This window comes from Aythya marila (assembly GCF_965140915.1).
Source record: "Aythya marila genome assembly, chromosome: 12".
NCBI lineage: Eukaryota > Metazoa > Chordata > Aves > Anseriformes > Anatidae > Aythya > Aythya marila.
The window spans coordinates 11,819,610-11,834,595 of record NC_139053.1 but is presented as its reverse complement, the minus strand read 5'-3'; the positions used below and the strand labels follow the sequence as shown (position 1 = coordinate 11,834,595).

General features: G+C 41.5%; 1 protein-coding gene across 2 annotated transcripts in view; it reads left to right on the top strand.

Moving 5' to 3' along the window:
* The first annotated feature begins 979 nt into the window (after window positions 1-979).
* The window catches only part of GARRE1 (granule associated Rac and RHOG effector 1), a 53,560-nt gene continuing 39,553 nt past the window's right edge, over window positions 980-14,986 (top strand). The window contains exon 1 of one of the 2 annotated variants that reach the window (XM_082770353.1): window positions 980-1,077. The gene's annotated coding sequence lies outside the window, so the exon portion shown is untranslated. The remainder of the gene's footprint in view (window positions 1,078-14,986) is intronic. The other variant, XM_082770352.1, reaches the window with a different exon arrangement.

Genomic DNA, 14,986 nt, shown 5'->3' with positions numbered 1-14,986 from the left:
AAACAAAGTTTTTGCTTCTTTATATTCCAAGAACTTTTAACTATTTTCTCACTATTACATATGACCTTATTTTCTAACTTCTACCAACTATTTCTATATGTTATTAACTTATTGTTCCATTTCAAATGTAAGGTTCTAAATAAACCTCAGAAATAAACAATAACTACCTTCTTCTAAGAACAACAGGATTAACAGGATTTGGAAATAGGATTTGAAAATACATTGAATTGCACAGCAAACCTTTCTGTATACAGTCTTCATTAAGAATGAGGAATAATAATAAACTGGTTCAAATTCACACAGCAAAGCCATCACGTACCAGGCCTGTTTTGGTTGGGGCAATTTGTAAGGCTGGCAGCACCATGATAATTATGCCCAAGGGGACTGATTTCAGATAACTTTGTGAGCATTTTACCCAATCCCCAAATAAAGGTTTAACAGTGGTGAACCCCATAGTATCCCTGGCTAGTGACTTTAGACAGAAGAGGAATACAGTACTTTGCAGGTGCTGCTGGCGATCTCTGTCACTGATCATTCCCTCATGGAAGGACGCACTGCACCTGACCATGAAACGACAAGACGGGAAACCTCGTTACTTGAGGTTAATATAAAATATGGACTGATTTTTATTATTCCCCCTCGCCCCTCGTCCTCCGCTCTGAAGTAACGGCCTGCCCGTCCCTCACCCTCCCCATTTACCCCCCAGCAGCCGGGGCCGGGTCCCCTCACACGACAGGAGGCAGCCGGGGCCTGCCCCACACCTCGGGGGAGCTCGGGGTGCGTGTGCTCGTGTGGAAGGAGCGGGGCCGAGCTCCTCAGCACCGCCCCGCCGGGACAAGGCCCCACACCTCCCCGCTCACCCCTCCTCAGCTCCCTGAGGCGCCGCGCCCCCCCCTCAGCCCTCAGCCGCCCGCCCCGCTCCCGCCTTCCCCTTCCCGCTGTCAGTCGCGGCTCCGCCCGCCCCCGGCCGGTCCCTGCCCGCCTCCTTCCCTCCCCCGGCGGCCGGCGGAGGAGCCGCCGTTTCCGGAGTACACAGAGCGGCGCTGGCCGGGCGGCGGCGGCGGCTGTCGCGGGCAGGTGAGTGAGCGAGCGCCGCCGCCATGCCCCCGCTCCCCGCCGCCCTGCCTCAGCCCGCCCGCGGCTCCGCAGCCCGCGGGGCCCTGGCGGTGCGAGGCACCGGGCTGGCGTGGCCGGCGGTACCGCCGCTCTCCTCGGCTCTCCCGGGTGCCGAGGCGGGCAGCGGGCGCTCTGGGGCCGGGAGGAGCCCCCCGGCGGCTCGGCGGGAGGGCGGCGGTGCCCCGAGGCGCGGCCCGGGGGCTGTCGCCGCGCACCCTCGGCAGCGCCGGCCCGGCCCCGCTGTGGCGGCGGGGGCAGGCTCGGCACGGCTCGGCTCGGCACGGGGCGGTGGCGAGGCTGCGGCCGCGTCCCCTTCTCCCCTTCCCTCCGCCGTGACCCGAGTGCGGGCAGCCCGGCGGGGCCTGCTCCTTGCGGGCGTTGCTGCGCCCCTTGGTGGCGAGCTGTGGCCGCCCGCCGCTCCCTCCGGCCTGCTCCGGCCCCGCGGCGGGCGACGGAGACCCCGCGGCGGGGACCTCGCCTCAGGGCGGCGCGGCTCTGCCCGGCCGCCTCCCGCCTCAGGGCCCGGCCGGGCTCCGGGGGCTGCCCCCGGGAGGTGCCCCCCGCAGGGGCCTGGCGCTGGGCTCCCCAAGCCCCCGGCCCGCAGCGGTGTCTCCGTGCTGCCGCCCGCGCTCGGCTTTCACCTGACGCCTGCTTCCAGCGCTATTCAGTGTTATTTTTAGTCCCTCGTGTCCATACTGCGGGCTGAGGAGGGAAACTCTCGTTTTGGGGTGTAGCTGGAAACTTTGCTGGTATACCTTTGCTTTGCTCTGCTGGAGACAGGGCCTGCAGGGTTTTATCCCTGAGTGACGAGGAGCAGGTATAAATTCGTCAGGTGGAGGGATGTTACCTCAGTAATTTGAAAGATTTTGAGAGACCTCTTCTGATTTTGTTTCAGGTGGAATTGCAAGCCTAGTTACAGGTACGAGTCAGCCATTATTATTAGTTCTCCAGAGGAACAGATGTCTGGGTGTCATGGTGAAGAGGGCGGTGTACATCAGCCCTCTGTAGTGGCAATAAGTGCCCGGCTCCTCGCAGCCGGTCAGCCTGGGGCTTCAGAGGCACGTGTAGCTGGCAGGAGGTGCGGGTTTGGTTCCCAAAATGGCACTGAGCCTTGTAACAGCCAGCGTGGCTGTTGGATAATCTCAAATCCAGAGGCCGGGGAAAAGGTCAGCACTGGTTTTAAGGCTGTTGTTGCTTGTATGCTCAGCCCGACACCATCTTGGGGTGCTGTTGAGGTGCTGTTGCTGCTTTCCGTGGGTGATAGACGGCTGAAGCTCCTGCAATCTGCTCCCCTTCCCTCATCTCTCTGAGGTATGTGGCATGTGTCGTGGAGCTCCCAGCCACATGAAGGTTTCGGTATGCAGCTCATGGGATCAGGAGCCCTGGCCGATCGTGGCGTGCACTCAGGTGCTATTTGTGTATCTTGTACATCAACATGATTTTGCACTTGGCTGGAGCCTTTTCCTAGCCAGTGTTTCTACAGAAGACCCTTATTCTGGAGACAATTGCTATTCTTCTAAATCTAGAACTTGCACAAGGTTTTTGCTTGTTTTTCTTTCTCTCCTAGAAGGAAGGCCTTTCTCTTTTAACTATTACAGTTGTGAAGAAGGTGTGATTCGGGTCAACATACGCGTTTCTGCTGCTTCATGTCACCTTTGAGGTGTGAGGAACTGGGCTGGAAGCAACGCGGAGCTGCTCCTTCATGTGCGTCTTGTGGTGTTGCTTCTTAGGTCAGCGTAAGGCATAAATCCTTCTGTTAGCGTTTTTCATTCTGAATCAGGAGTTACTCAGAGGTGTTAGGAAACTAGAAATACTGCATACGGGGAATATTTTTGAGACTAAAGTCTCTTCTGAGACTCTGAAATGTGGTTAACAATTGATCCTTCATACAAAACAATGAAAATAATCTGCTGAAAATCTTTAAGAGAATAGTCTGAGTTTCTTCCACCTCTTAGGTACACTTGTATTTGATCACTTGAATCTTTTTTTCTGTGTTTTTTCCTTCTGCCTCCAAACTGAGAGCGCTTTTCCCCCCACTTCTTCCCAAAATGTATTATTTTTCATGACCTCCTCTTCCCCTGCATACAAATGACTGCCAGGCTTTCTTTGCAGGAAAACAACTGTATTTTTACTGTCCTGTGAGGTATAAGTAAGCTTCCTTTTATATCCTGTATTGAGTGTAGTTTTAAGTGCTGCTGCTTGCCTCTCATTACTCAAAACAGGGTTGTGTGAAGAGAAATTGTGCCGCTGCTTTTGTTTATATAGTAGTGCTGTAATAGGAAAAGACTTGTTCTTGGTACAGTGAATGCTGGTACACCAGAGATCCTGCTAATGATAGTGATTAATAGGTGCTGCTCAAAATAGCTATCACTGTTGATATGACTAATTGTACCGTATGAAAAGAACTCCTTTATTCCCACTAATCTCAAGGTATTTCTAGAGTTCTAGAGAAATGCCTGATCCGTGCAGACGAATAAATGCCCAGTGAAATGCAGAACTTAGAGTGAAGTGTGGCAATTCTTCAACAGCTTGCTGCTGTGCTGACAAAACACTTGGGGCTGAAAATGAAGAATATCTTCTTGTGGTTACTGTAGGTAGATAGAATATTATTACTGGAATTGGATGCTAGCCAGAGCAACACCCTACATGTTACGAACAATGCCAGGGTATTGTTTGTAGCTATAGAAAGGGTTTTATATCATACATGAAAGATGACATTTCCAGCAGCATGGGTAACCTCATCACAAAAACAGTGTGCTGAGGCTGGTTCACAGGGCAGCTGATTCTGCTAGGCTCGACAAAATCAACATTATAATCGCACCAGTCCTCCTAGAGCTTGGTGATATGTCTCAGTTAGTGTTTTTTGACCTTCATTGGCCTTTGGGTAACAACAATTTATTAGTAACATGCTGTAGGCAATCTTGTGCTCTCCAGGCAAAATTGTATTCTGGGACATTTAGATTTTGTACATCTTGTGGCTGAAAGCAACTCTGGAAGCTTATTCGGGGACCACAGATCTAAACCACAGAAGGTACTGTCTCTCGGTATCTGCAGAATCTGAAGCTCTGCCTGGTAGGATGAAAAAATGTTTTGAAAGCTAAGTGGAATTTGTTAAAGATGTGTTCCAAACTCACTGAGATGCTAGTATTAATGTTTTGTCGTGCCTTTTTGGCTTTGTGTGGGTTTCTTGTCTTCTGTTGTTGGTGTACATAAAGGATAATTTTATAGTAGGAGGAATTTAGTCCCTTCTGCCCCCAAAGAAGCTATTAGGTTTCTTTTTCAAATTAAGTTGTGGGAGAGCGGAGCAAGAGGCATTAATATTACTAATATTACTTTGCACTTTAATTGCTGAATTTGTCTGATATGATTCCAGTGTTCTGGTGTTCTGTGAATGTATCGTTTTGGTCTAATCCTTGAATTTTGCCAAAAACATGACATTGGTGAGATGTTTCACTGATGGTACGAGACAAGAATTATTTTGGGAACTTTGGTGGTCTTGAAATACCAATCTTGCCTTAGTCAGCTGTAATTGGTGAGGATTAGTATATTGTTTTCTTAAAAATAAATGTAGGGAGCTTACTCTGCATGGTTCTATTAAGCTCATCAACTTTGCACGAGGCAAACTGACTTCCAGCGACCTGAGTTAGAGCAGCCTTAGAGTACGAGGGGAAGAGTGGGTGTGAGGGGAAACAGCAGAGCAGAGATTCTAGAAATGCAGGTTTTGCTTGGAAGAATGAAAAAGGGCTGAAAAGGGGAACGCAAAGTATTCCAGGTGGTGCTGAGGGAATATCGAGGTGGCTGTGAGTAAAGATTAGTAGGGTGTGCATGAGGTGGGAGTAGCTGGGGCTGGTGGAGCATGTTCGGAAGTTTTTAGCAAGTTAGACATTCTGTCTGTGGTATTGCCTGCTGTTGGTGGTCCATTGGCTTCAGGCTAATGATAACATACAAGAGCTTATTGGCGCAAGCACCTATTACAAATTTTATTAAAACAATGAAAGTTTTAAGCGGGGTATTCCAGGCCTTTTCTTTGAAGAACCATTTTCACAAAGGAAATAAATACTCTCCCTTTGAAGGAAAGCCATTATAAGAGAACATGATAACACCAGTAAATATTTTTTGTACTTCTAAAATATAAAACAGCTTCTTGCTGTAAAGTAGCTGCCCCCCATTTTTTAAATTAAAAGTTATCTTGTGTGTTTTCACTGGTAGGCTTACATCAGAGAAAGTAATTCCTTAGGAAACATCTTTAAAATGCCTCCTTAAATTGTGACTACTTTCCAATTATGGTTTTCAGTAAAATTCTCTCCTTGGGATGACTGAACATATTTTCTGTTTTAGGCTTGCTCTTTTCATTGTCTTGCAAGACGGCTGTATTCCTTCTTTGTGGTCTTGTGTTTCTTGCTTTTCTATTAGTTTTCTGCTTTCTCAAGTGGTTAGGCTTTTTTAGTAAATATGACTTTGTAATGTTCTATCTAGTTGTCTTTCAGTGGGGTACTTGTCAGAAGTTAATGTTTATTGGTAGGCATTTCTGTACAATAGCATTGCAAAAGACAGATTATTTGGAAAATTTCAACAGGAAAATTCTTCTACTACCCCGTCAGCCACCTCATCTCAGGCTTTTGTTCTTTCCTGACTTATGTGTTGGCTAGGAAGTTAGAGGGGAACATGTTAACTGATTGTTTAATAACAGTATTGAAGGTGTGATTCCTGTTTAGTTGTGCACTCAAAGCTGACATTTAAATGGAGTCGTCTGATTACAGAAAATTCCTCATAGGCTTCTGTGCGACATATGCTGGTGCAATCTGGGGATGGAACAAAAGTCCTGAACGTCAACAATTTCTGAATGTTAGGGGAAGTTTGTTTCCCTTGTTAGGAATAATATTTACCTTTGACCCTTTAATGCTTTATTCCGACATGCTTTTGGGGACTTTTGAAAGCACCGTATGGAGTGTGTTGTAGAGGAGAGTGTGGGAGAAGAGCAGAAAGGTGGGAATGTTATGGACCCCTTGTTTCACCAAAGCCATACCTAGTGTGTGATTCATGCTTTTATTACTATGGGAGAGTAATCTAGCAATGAAATTTATCTTTAATTCTTTCAGAACCAACTGGTTTTAGTTTCTCAAGTAGATTACCTCACTGTGATAACTCGGTGTGTTTGCAAGTTTCTGGATAGTATTAGGAATTCCTCAGGATTTACTGGGGTGAAATTACACCCTTTCAAGCATGTCTGTGTGCTCTGTTTGATACCAAGATGTTTGAAGCAATGTTCTAGGTATTTTCCCTGTTTATGAAAGTTGAACTTCCTGCTCTTCTGTAAAGATTATAGAACTTGGCTGATTATGCCTTAGAAGAACAATTTGAGTTCAAGCACAAGAGCTTCCCTAGAGAAAGATAAAGCACCTGAACGTCTACAGCTTACATTCCAGAAAAATCTGGAGATCTTTTTAAGTGTTTCTTCCAAAGAGTGTAAGTACAAGGTAATATTTTAAAATGTTCCTTAAAAATACTTGAAGCTTTTAATCTCATCCTGAAGATGCTAGAAATTCTTCTTGTGTAGCCTAGCCATATTACAGAAATGCTGAAAAACAATGAAAGCTGTAGTGACCAGGAGGGACAGACACAAAAACAACTCCTGTTGTTGTCAAAAGACTTTCATTGTCTCTGCACCCTCAAAACTCGTGAAGAAGACTGAAGATCACAGGGGAAATATTACCATGGGTAAATGCAATTCTGTGCTGAAAGAATCAAGGAATGTGATCTTTCTGTTAAGTATTTCAAAATTTTTCTCAGAATGCTATTTGCAAGTCTTGCACCAGATGGTATTTTGTAGAAGGAGGAAGAATACAAGGAGGAAGAGACTGTAGAACTGGAAGGAAGAAATTTTTAGGTAGTCTGTATTTTTCTGCATGCATCTCGTCAGGTAACTTCAACGTGGAATGGTTTTATCACTTCCAAACGTTCAGATGAAACTATGTATGTCATATGAACATAAAAACAAGTGCAGCTTTTTGTCTTTTGCTGAAAGCACTTGTGATTAATTAAAAAAAAAAAAAAAACAGTAAGGATTTTGAGACAGGAATATATTGATTTATTTATTTGGAGCAAAGCACAGCTGTATATATTGCCTATTGGTGAGTGGTCTGCAGTTCTTTGTCCAAGCAGGAGTTAAGGCCAGATAGTATAGAACAGCGTTAACTAAACCTGTGCAAATATGTTGTACAGAATCCAACTTCATCAGTGCACGTTTCGCAGCTCTGGAAAAACTGTATTTAGCCTCTTACTAAGGATATAGTTAGGTATTTATATTCATTTGGCTGAACGACACAGTTTGCAAATATTTGCATAACAAGGTAATAAGTTCTACGCTTTTTCCAACGTGAAATGACCATTTACAAGCAGATGATGTAGCGGAGAGCTTTAACGTGGTGCCAAAAATAGATCTAAAGCTAAATACGTGTGTGTCATTTAGAAAAGCTAAAAACTTTAATTTGATCAAGACCAAACAAATAAGAAAATGTATAGTGATAAGAATTTTGCTTTCCTGAGCCCAGTTCTGAGCAGTGCAAATGAAATGATCAAGCCCGCCAGGTTGCCGCTGTTGTTGGCAGGAAAGTAGAGGTTTGCGTAGATACTCGTACATTCTTCACCTACAGAGAGCAAACTGACGTACTTTGCTAACTCACAGTGGAATACAAATAAACTGTGCTGGGCAGCAACTGGTATAGATACACAAGTTATGATACAAGCCAAGTTAAAATTTTGGTAGTATAATAACCTGTACTTCTGTTTAACTACTTTTGAAGACAAGCTGCTGAAGTTTTTATATAGAAAAGCAGGGCTACATTAGCTAAAAATAAAATTTCCTGAAATAATGCAAGTAAAAGCAGACTTTTATTTCTATGGCTTCTTTTTCTTAAGAGACTTCCATGCTAATAAAAATTGCATGAGGTGCTGGGAGGAAATGCCAGTTATTAGGACAAAATGCTGGAAAAAGAACACATATACCATTATTGGGAATGTGCTTGGTTCTGTATTAAACTGTAGAAAGATTCCTTGCCCAGAGAGCTTCCAATTTTTGTGTATGTCTTGTGTTGCTTTTCAGAAGAGAAAATGAAACCTTTTCTCATTAGCAGTCCCATTAAATCTCATAATAAACCTTTTTTCTCTAAATGTTGCAACAAGCTACAGGACAGATTGTGATGTCAAATTCAGCACTTTGACCTTCAAGACCAAAGAGGAATGAGTGTCGTAAAGTTTGAGACAAGTTATTGCAAAATAAGCTAAGCAGTTATCAGACTTCATATAAAATTGCAATTATTTGACCATGAATTTAATGTGGGTTTGTTGAAGTTCTTAGCAAGTGCTTTCTGCGGTTATCAACTCTAATTTAAAATACATTTATCTTTCATATAATATTTGGTCTTAAGACTTAGGTCATGGGACAGAATGTGAGGTAGTTTGGCAGTCTTCAGTCAAGTGCACTTCTTGGTTTATCCACGTGGAAACGTGGTGCAGCTGACCTGTGCTATTTTGAAATTAATCCGATGCTTGCTTTTGTGGTTAGAAAAGATTCTGCTCTGGTTAAGAGAAATCTATTGCTCTGCAGATGTTGCTGGATGTGAGATCTCTTGAAAACCACTAATGATACATGTTTTGTTTTTATATAGGAATGTTACATTTTTGTGGTGATGGATTGGTATGATAGAATAAATCTGTAGTTGACGCACAAGATTAAGTGAGATGTTTTGGGGAAAAGTGCATTTTCTTCCTTTGAAGACACACCAGGAAGCGTCTTTTCTTTTTCCATTTTAGTTTCTGGAACACTTAAGTTATTGTGACGTTTGATTAGAATTGTCTGATAGTCAGGCAAAAGAAAACAAACTGATTTGCCCCTTAATTGTGTTTCCCCTGAATGTGTGCTGAAAGACTCGAGCATCTCTTCTACTCTTACCTTCTCTTGCCTTTCACCGTATTGCAGTGACCCTGGTTTTAGTTGAGGGCTGCAGCGATCTCTTCTGAATCAGGTGCTGTCTTTCAAGCATCAGGAGATGTTCTTATCACTGAATCTCTAACGCTTTTTAGGTTGGTGCTGATCAGATGGCAGAGTTACTACATTAAAACCTTTCATGGTGTCTTTGATTCTGAATGCTTTTCAGAAGAGCATGCTTTAACCAGACATGCCCTTGGACTGAACACTTGGTGTGTGGATGGGCTTGCACGTACCAGAGTTGAGGGTTGAATAGCTACTCTGGTTATAAAGTACAATGTAGTAAGTTTAAATGGTTCTTAAACACCTGTACAGGGATTATTACCTATCCAATGCATTGATTTTTTTGGACAATTTAGAGTGCTTTTAAACTAAATTTCTCAAGTCAGCTTCTAAGGGAGTGTCTGTAATTAGCTGTTGGTCTATCTAGGATTGCCTGTCCTTACCCTCTTATTTATTTTGTGTTTTAAAGTGTGTTTCCCCATCCTTTGCACTTTGCAGGATTACTGATGGAAAATGTCTGCCTAGGCTGCCTTCCCTTGTGTTTCATATATTTTGCTTCATGTTCCTCCTGAAAGGTCTTAGTGTCCCTCAATTTTTTGTGCATTATGACATTTATATACGTTTACTGATAATATGACTGATAAAATTTAACTTGACATTAAGTTGTGTTTTTTTTTCTGAGATAGTTAACAATTCTTACTGACAATTTCTTAAGCTTGCAGTTCAGCAAGTGGATGCTCTTCTCTGTCTGATGTAGTGTGTTGCTTCCTGAAGCAGAAGAAAATTATGTATTTCATTTAGTCACTTTCTGCTTAAAACTTGAATTTGTCTTTTGTTCCAGAATTTTTAGCACAGATGAAGCAGTTTCTTTTTCAAAACATTTTTGTTGCTTCAGGGAAGGAATACATTCTCTTCTTTGCATATGCTATTTGATATATTCTGTTCAGGAGCACAAGTTGTTTGTCTCTACTGTGTTGGTTGTTTTTCATTGCACATTAATTTGTATATCAGGAAAAGCAAGGTAAGTGTAGTTTAAGAAATATTCTTCACTACCTAACTGTGGTCCCTTCTCTTTTAACTTAAGATTTTGTAAGTGATACGCTCCTCAGCATGACAAGCAGAGACAGGAAGGTATGCTGTATTTTGATCCACTTATACAGTATGTTGAAGAGGAACATATGTGAATGTGGGGCATCGTGTGTGCTTTACCTTCCTTTGTTAAACGTGTTTCTCTAAAAGGAATCCTAAGTGAGCAAAGTTACACTGGCAGGATTTGCAACAGTGGACTTAGAGTGAATATTGTGCAACTAGATATGTGTGAATACTGGTTATAATGCTTGGTGAAAAAGCCTGGTTGTGCCTTAAAGCACTGTTTACTTAGTGAACTTCCTATCCCCTGAGTAGCTGTCTCTAAAGGTTTGTGTTGTTAGGGAGTGGCATTTTTTTCTTTTCCTTTTGCATCACACCGTTGACTTAAGACCTGTAATTCACTGCCTTCGTTTACCTTACACTGTCATAGGCAAATCTCATTCTGCCCCAAAGACAGCGTTCTGAGAATGTCTTGCCCAAAATAGGGACAGAAGTCTACATAAGCAGAGTCTATACGTTTCAATTTCAGAGGCAAAGAAATGCCAACAGAATAATCTGAAAGATGAAAAACAGTCGATGGAAGCGTTTTCTGTTCCAGACAGAGAACAATATGTTGGCTGTAAGGGGAGATACAAATGCATTTTGTAAGTGGCTGTGCTGTTTGAAATTATGGTATGCATATAAGAACTCAAGCAGCAGAATGCCTTGCTAATAGCATTTGAGACACCATAAATAGTTGAAGCTAATTTTGATCATTGTATTCATACACTGTAAAGAAGACCATCAGTTTCACTGCCGAGCCTGCAATCATCTCATTTTCTAATGCCACTGAACCCAGTCACTATACTTTTTCTCCTGGTGATTTTTTCATTTTGTAGTTATTTTTCCCGTTTTCTACTTTAATTCCCATTGAAAATGCTCCTGTTTTTATGCATTGCACAGTGAGGATTGGAATGCTAGCTGAAGGAGGCAGAGAGAAGTCTGCCGTGTTGAAAATGTGAAAGATTCCTGTTGTTCTAAACTTGGTTTGGCTTAAACTCCCCTGCTGCACAGAAATACGAGTAGTAGTTGAAGGTAAAAATGCCTTGATGTATAAAATATTACTTTGAAGCTAGTCCCAGTTCTGACTTCAGTGTAGAGTATTCCTAATAAAATAGTTGATAAAGGCAAGAAGTGGTATGGCCTGCCCCAGCCACGTAATGTTACGGGACACTATGAAGAAAGGTCGTTTTCCTTATTTTTAAAATGGAAATTTTGAGAAAATGATTTTTTGAAATTGTTTTTTAGTGAAAGAGCACATAGCTGGTATGTGCCTATTACATGATATATTGTTAGGTGTAAGCAGGATGTATTTGTTGTAAATAAGAACTTGTGAATAAAATGAAATATTAATACCTTGATGAGCAGTACAAATACCTTTCTAATACTGTGTTTTTGAAATCTTCATGTAGGAAAAAGAAATTAAAAATAGGACCAATGCTGTTGACTTTTGAGCAAAAATAAGATTTTTAGTGTTTAAAATTGACGGGTAACTACAGTCTTTGTAATACAGTAGACAGGGAAAAGCAGTTTCTTAGGAAAAGATGGAAAAAAATCCGTCTAGTATGCCTGCATTTGTTTATCATAGTGTTCTCTGGGAGATTGCTACAGATACGTGTTGTGAGCTTATGCAGAATACAGAATTGTAATTGCCTGATAGAATAACTCTAGAAATAGAGCAAGATCCTTACAGAGAGCCTTGGAAGGAAGGCATAGCAGTAGCAGTAATAACACAATTTTGTTTTGTTTTTCTCCATATGATGCTTTGGAGACAGGAATGGATAGAAATCCTTCCCACAGAAATGTGTTAGCTGTTCTGTTTGATTGTGAGGAGCAATTTACACTTTCTTCTACCGTCAGTAACTCTGGAGCAGGCTATACACAAGTTCGGTTTTCTGTCAGTTTGCAAAAAGGGGAAAAATGTGGAAGATATATTATCTGTAAATGGAGAACATAGTTAAGGAAAATAGAGAAAACATAAGCCTTATTTAGTTGTTAGCTCTACCAGCTTCTTTGCAAACAACTAATTGTTCCATGGGGGACTATTACTGTGCTGTTTATCTTAAAGCAGATATAAGGTGAACTTTTTACCCAAGTAATAATTCCACTCGTCTTCTCCTGGGACATGTGTGGAAGGAGTCATTATTTTTATTTTTATCTCTTAACTCTGTTGCAGGTTAGACAGAAGGGAGAGGTCCTTTAGCAATGGAAGAACTTGGGCAGAAGTGACTACTCTAGCAGACCGTGTTTGCCTTTTTTTTCTGCCGAAAGCCCATCTCCCTGTGTTAGGAAGGTTAAATATTTAAACACGTTAAACAAAAAATGTTTTTAGGGACAGGGGAAAGAAAGCAGGGTATGTACAAGACTAGTTTTAGGAACTGTAAGAATTGCATGGGTTGTAGTTGGAAATAATTTCCCATTTCTCACAGAATGGACACCATCTAAATATTCAAGAATTTATTGGTTTTTAGCTACCGAATTAAATTTGTTGAGGAAAAGTTGGAAGGGAAATACTTTAATGAACTGTTTGGCCCAGTCTTGATTACTGAATAATAGAGGAATGCTTACCTTTTGGAATAGGCAGAAGTTGTTTTTTTTCATGGGCTTACTCAGTCTTTGCTTAGCCTGTTGGCTCTACTTTTTAACAGTTTTTCTGCATTTTGCGGAAATAGAAATACAACGCTTTGTAAAAGATCCACAGTGCCTCAAAGCAACCTTCCTCAGGGCTTAGAGCTGATCTAAGAGCATCTTGGTATATATTTCTGAGAGCAAGATAAAGGACATCTGTGACATCTGTGTCCCGTGCTTCCTGAAAGCACCACGATGAGTTTGCATGGTGTGGGGAGATGGGAACTGCCATGGTGCATAATGTTGATCATGGACTAGTAATGGGATGATGAGTGGTGTCCAAAGTCAGCCTGGCTGAGCTGTATGTAGCTACTGTGTCAATGTTCCACTGCGGTTGGAAGAACTTGAAAATAAAGAATATGTCTTAGATGAGATCCGTGTTGAAATACAAAATCCCTGGCTGTGATTCCTGAGTGGTGTTGATTGCAGTGCAGTGTCTAGCTGCTTGCAGGAAGGTGGGTTTCAAGCAGGCTGCAGGCTCACCTGGTGAGGAAGCTCTGTGTGCACTGAATCAGATGTGAATCAAACATTTTCACAACACAGTTTGTGGTAGGTGGCATGCTTTATGACAAAGAATACTCTTACGTGACAAAAACCACCTATGCTATGTTCCTGAAAGTTTAAGAAAGGTGGGGATAGAAACACTTAAGAAAAAGTAAAGACTTTCTTAATGTTAGACTCAATGAGGATTTTGGAATTATTTCTGTAATTCTTATTACTGAAAGCAGAGACTGCAGGGAAACCATTTATAAAATATTTACATCTGACAAGCAAATTATATTAGTTCTTTAATTTCATATTTTATGGAGACCACAGTAATAAAACATTTAATGAATTTAAGATTTTGAAACAGTTATTTGGATTGTTGGGTAGTCATAGTGTGATACTCTTTTTCCATTTGAATAACAGTATCCTTTTTGAAAACATACTGGCAAATAGTTTCCTAGTGGTATGATGAATTTTTGTGGCCATCATTCATTGACATGAGAATTTCAGTGATTTTTTTTTTTTTTTTGAGAGGTTTTTAACCCTCATTTTAGGATGGGGGAGAGAGGATAAGCTTTCCATCATTGAACCTTAAGACTCAGTGAAATTACTGTCAGAAATATCTTCTTAAAACATTGGTTTTTTGCGAAGGGAAGGGCAGTCTTGACTTGTAACATCGTCAACATAAATAAGAATTTCTTTATTTTTAGTACAGATAGTATTGTTGTTTTTCTCCAGTTGCCACCTAGGAATGAATTTCACTTTGGGCTGCTTTGGATTGTGCTGCTCCTATTGGCATGCTAACTTCATGGTATAAACTGATAAGTTATAAGTTGATGAGATGACTGACTGGAAAACAATAAATATAAAATATTTAAGTCAGTTTCAAAATCTAGCTCTGCTGCCCTAAGAGATTCTTGCACTTGTTTTTCTCTAGTCTAATTTATGTTCACTTATCTGCTTTTATTCTTAATTGCTAGAGGCTGTCCTCCCACTTGCACAGTTCAGTTTCTGTGGAACTACCAATAAATTCAAATGATGCCCTGCTGAGAATAGGATGGAGGCTGAAGGAGGAGTGGGAGAGAGAAAGTAGAACATACTAATGGCATTTATTAGAACTGCCTGTGCAGACTAATGCAAAATAAACTGTATTTATTGTAAAACATGCTGATAGAATATATAAATTTAACAAAGCTTGTTGTAGTGCTTCATGTCTTAGTCCAAAGATTGTTCCTTCTTTCCTAATCTTGCTTATGTAGCCAAGTTGTCTGAACAACTGATTATGTCCAAAATATACTTCAGAAAAAAAAAAATTTAACTTCTAATGACAATTTGTTTGCTCTTATAGTTCTAGTCTGACTAATCTTCTAATTATACAAAGGAAAATGATACCAATATAGTTAGTCTTGTTTTGAAAGGTTATCTGTTAGTTTGCTGTAAGCATTATCAATATTTTGCTATGTGGTTCATTGGAAGTTACCATTTCTTTTTTTCTTCCACTTTGTGCGTAAGCAAAGGCAATCACTCGTGCCTAGTGACCAAAGCTGGCCTTCTCTGCGGAGTAAGCGCAGCCAACTGAGCAGTGATAGGCATTCCTGCTGCTTTCTGAGATGTGTTTTCTAGGACTGAAACAGATTA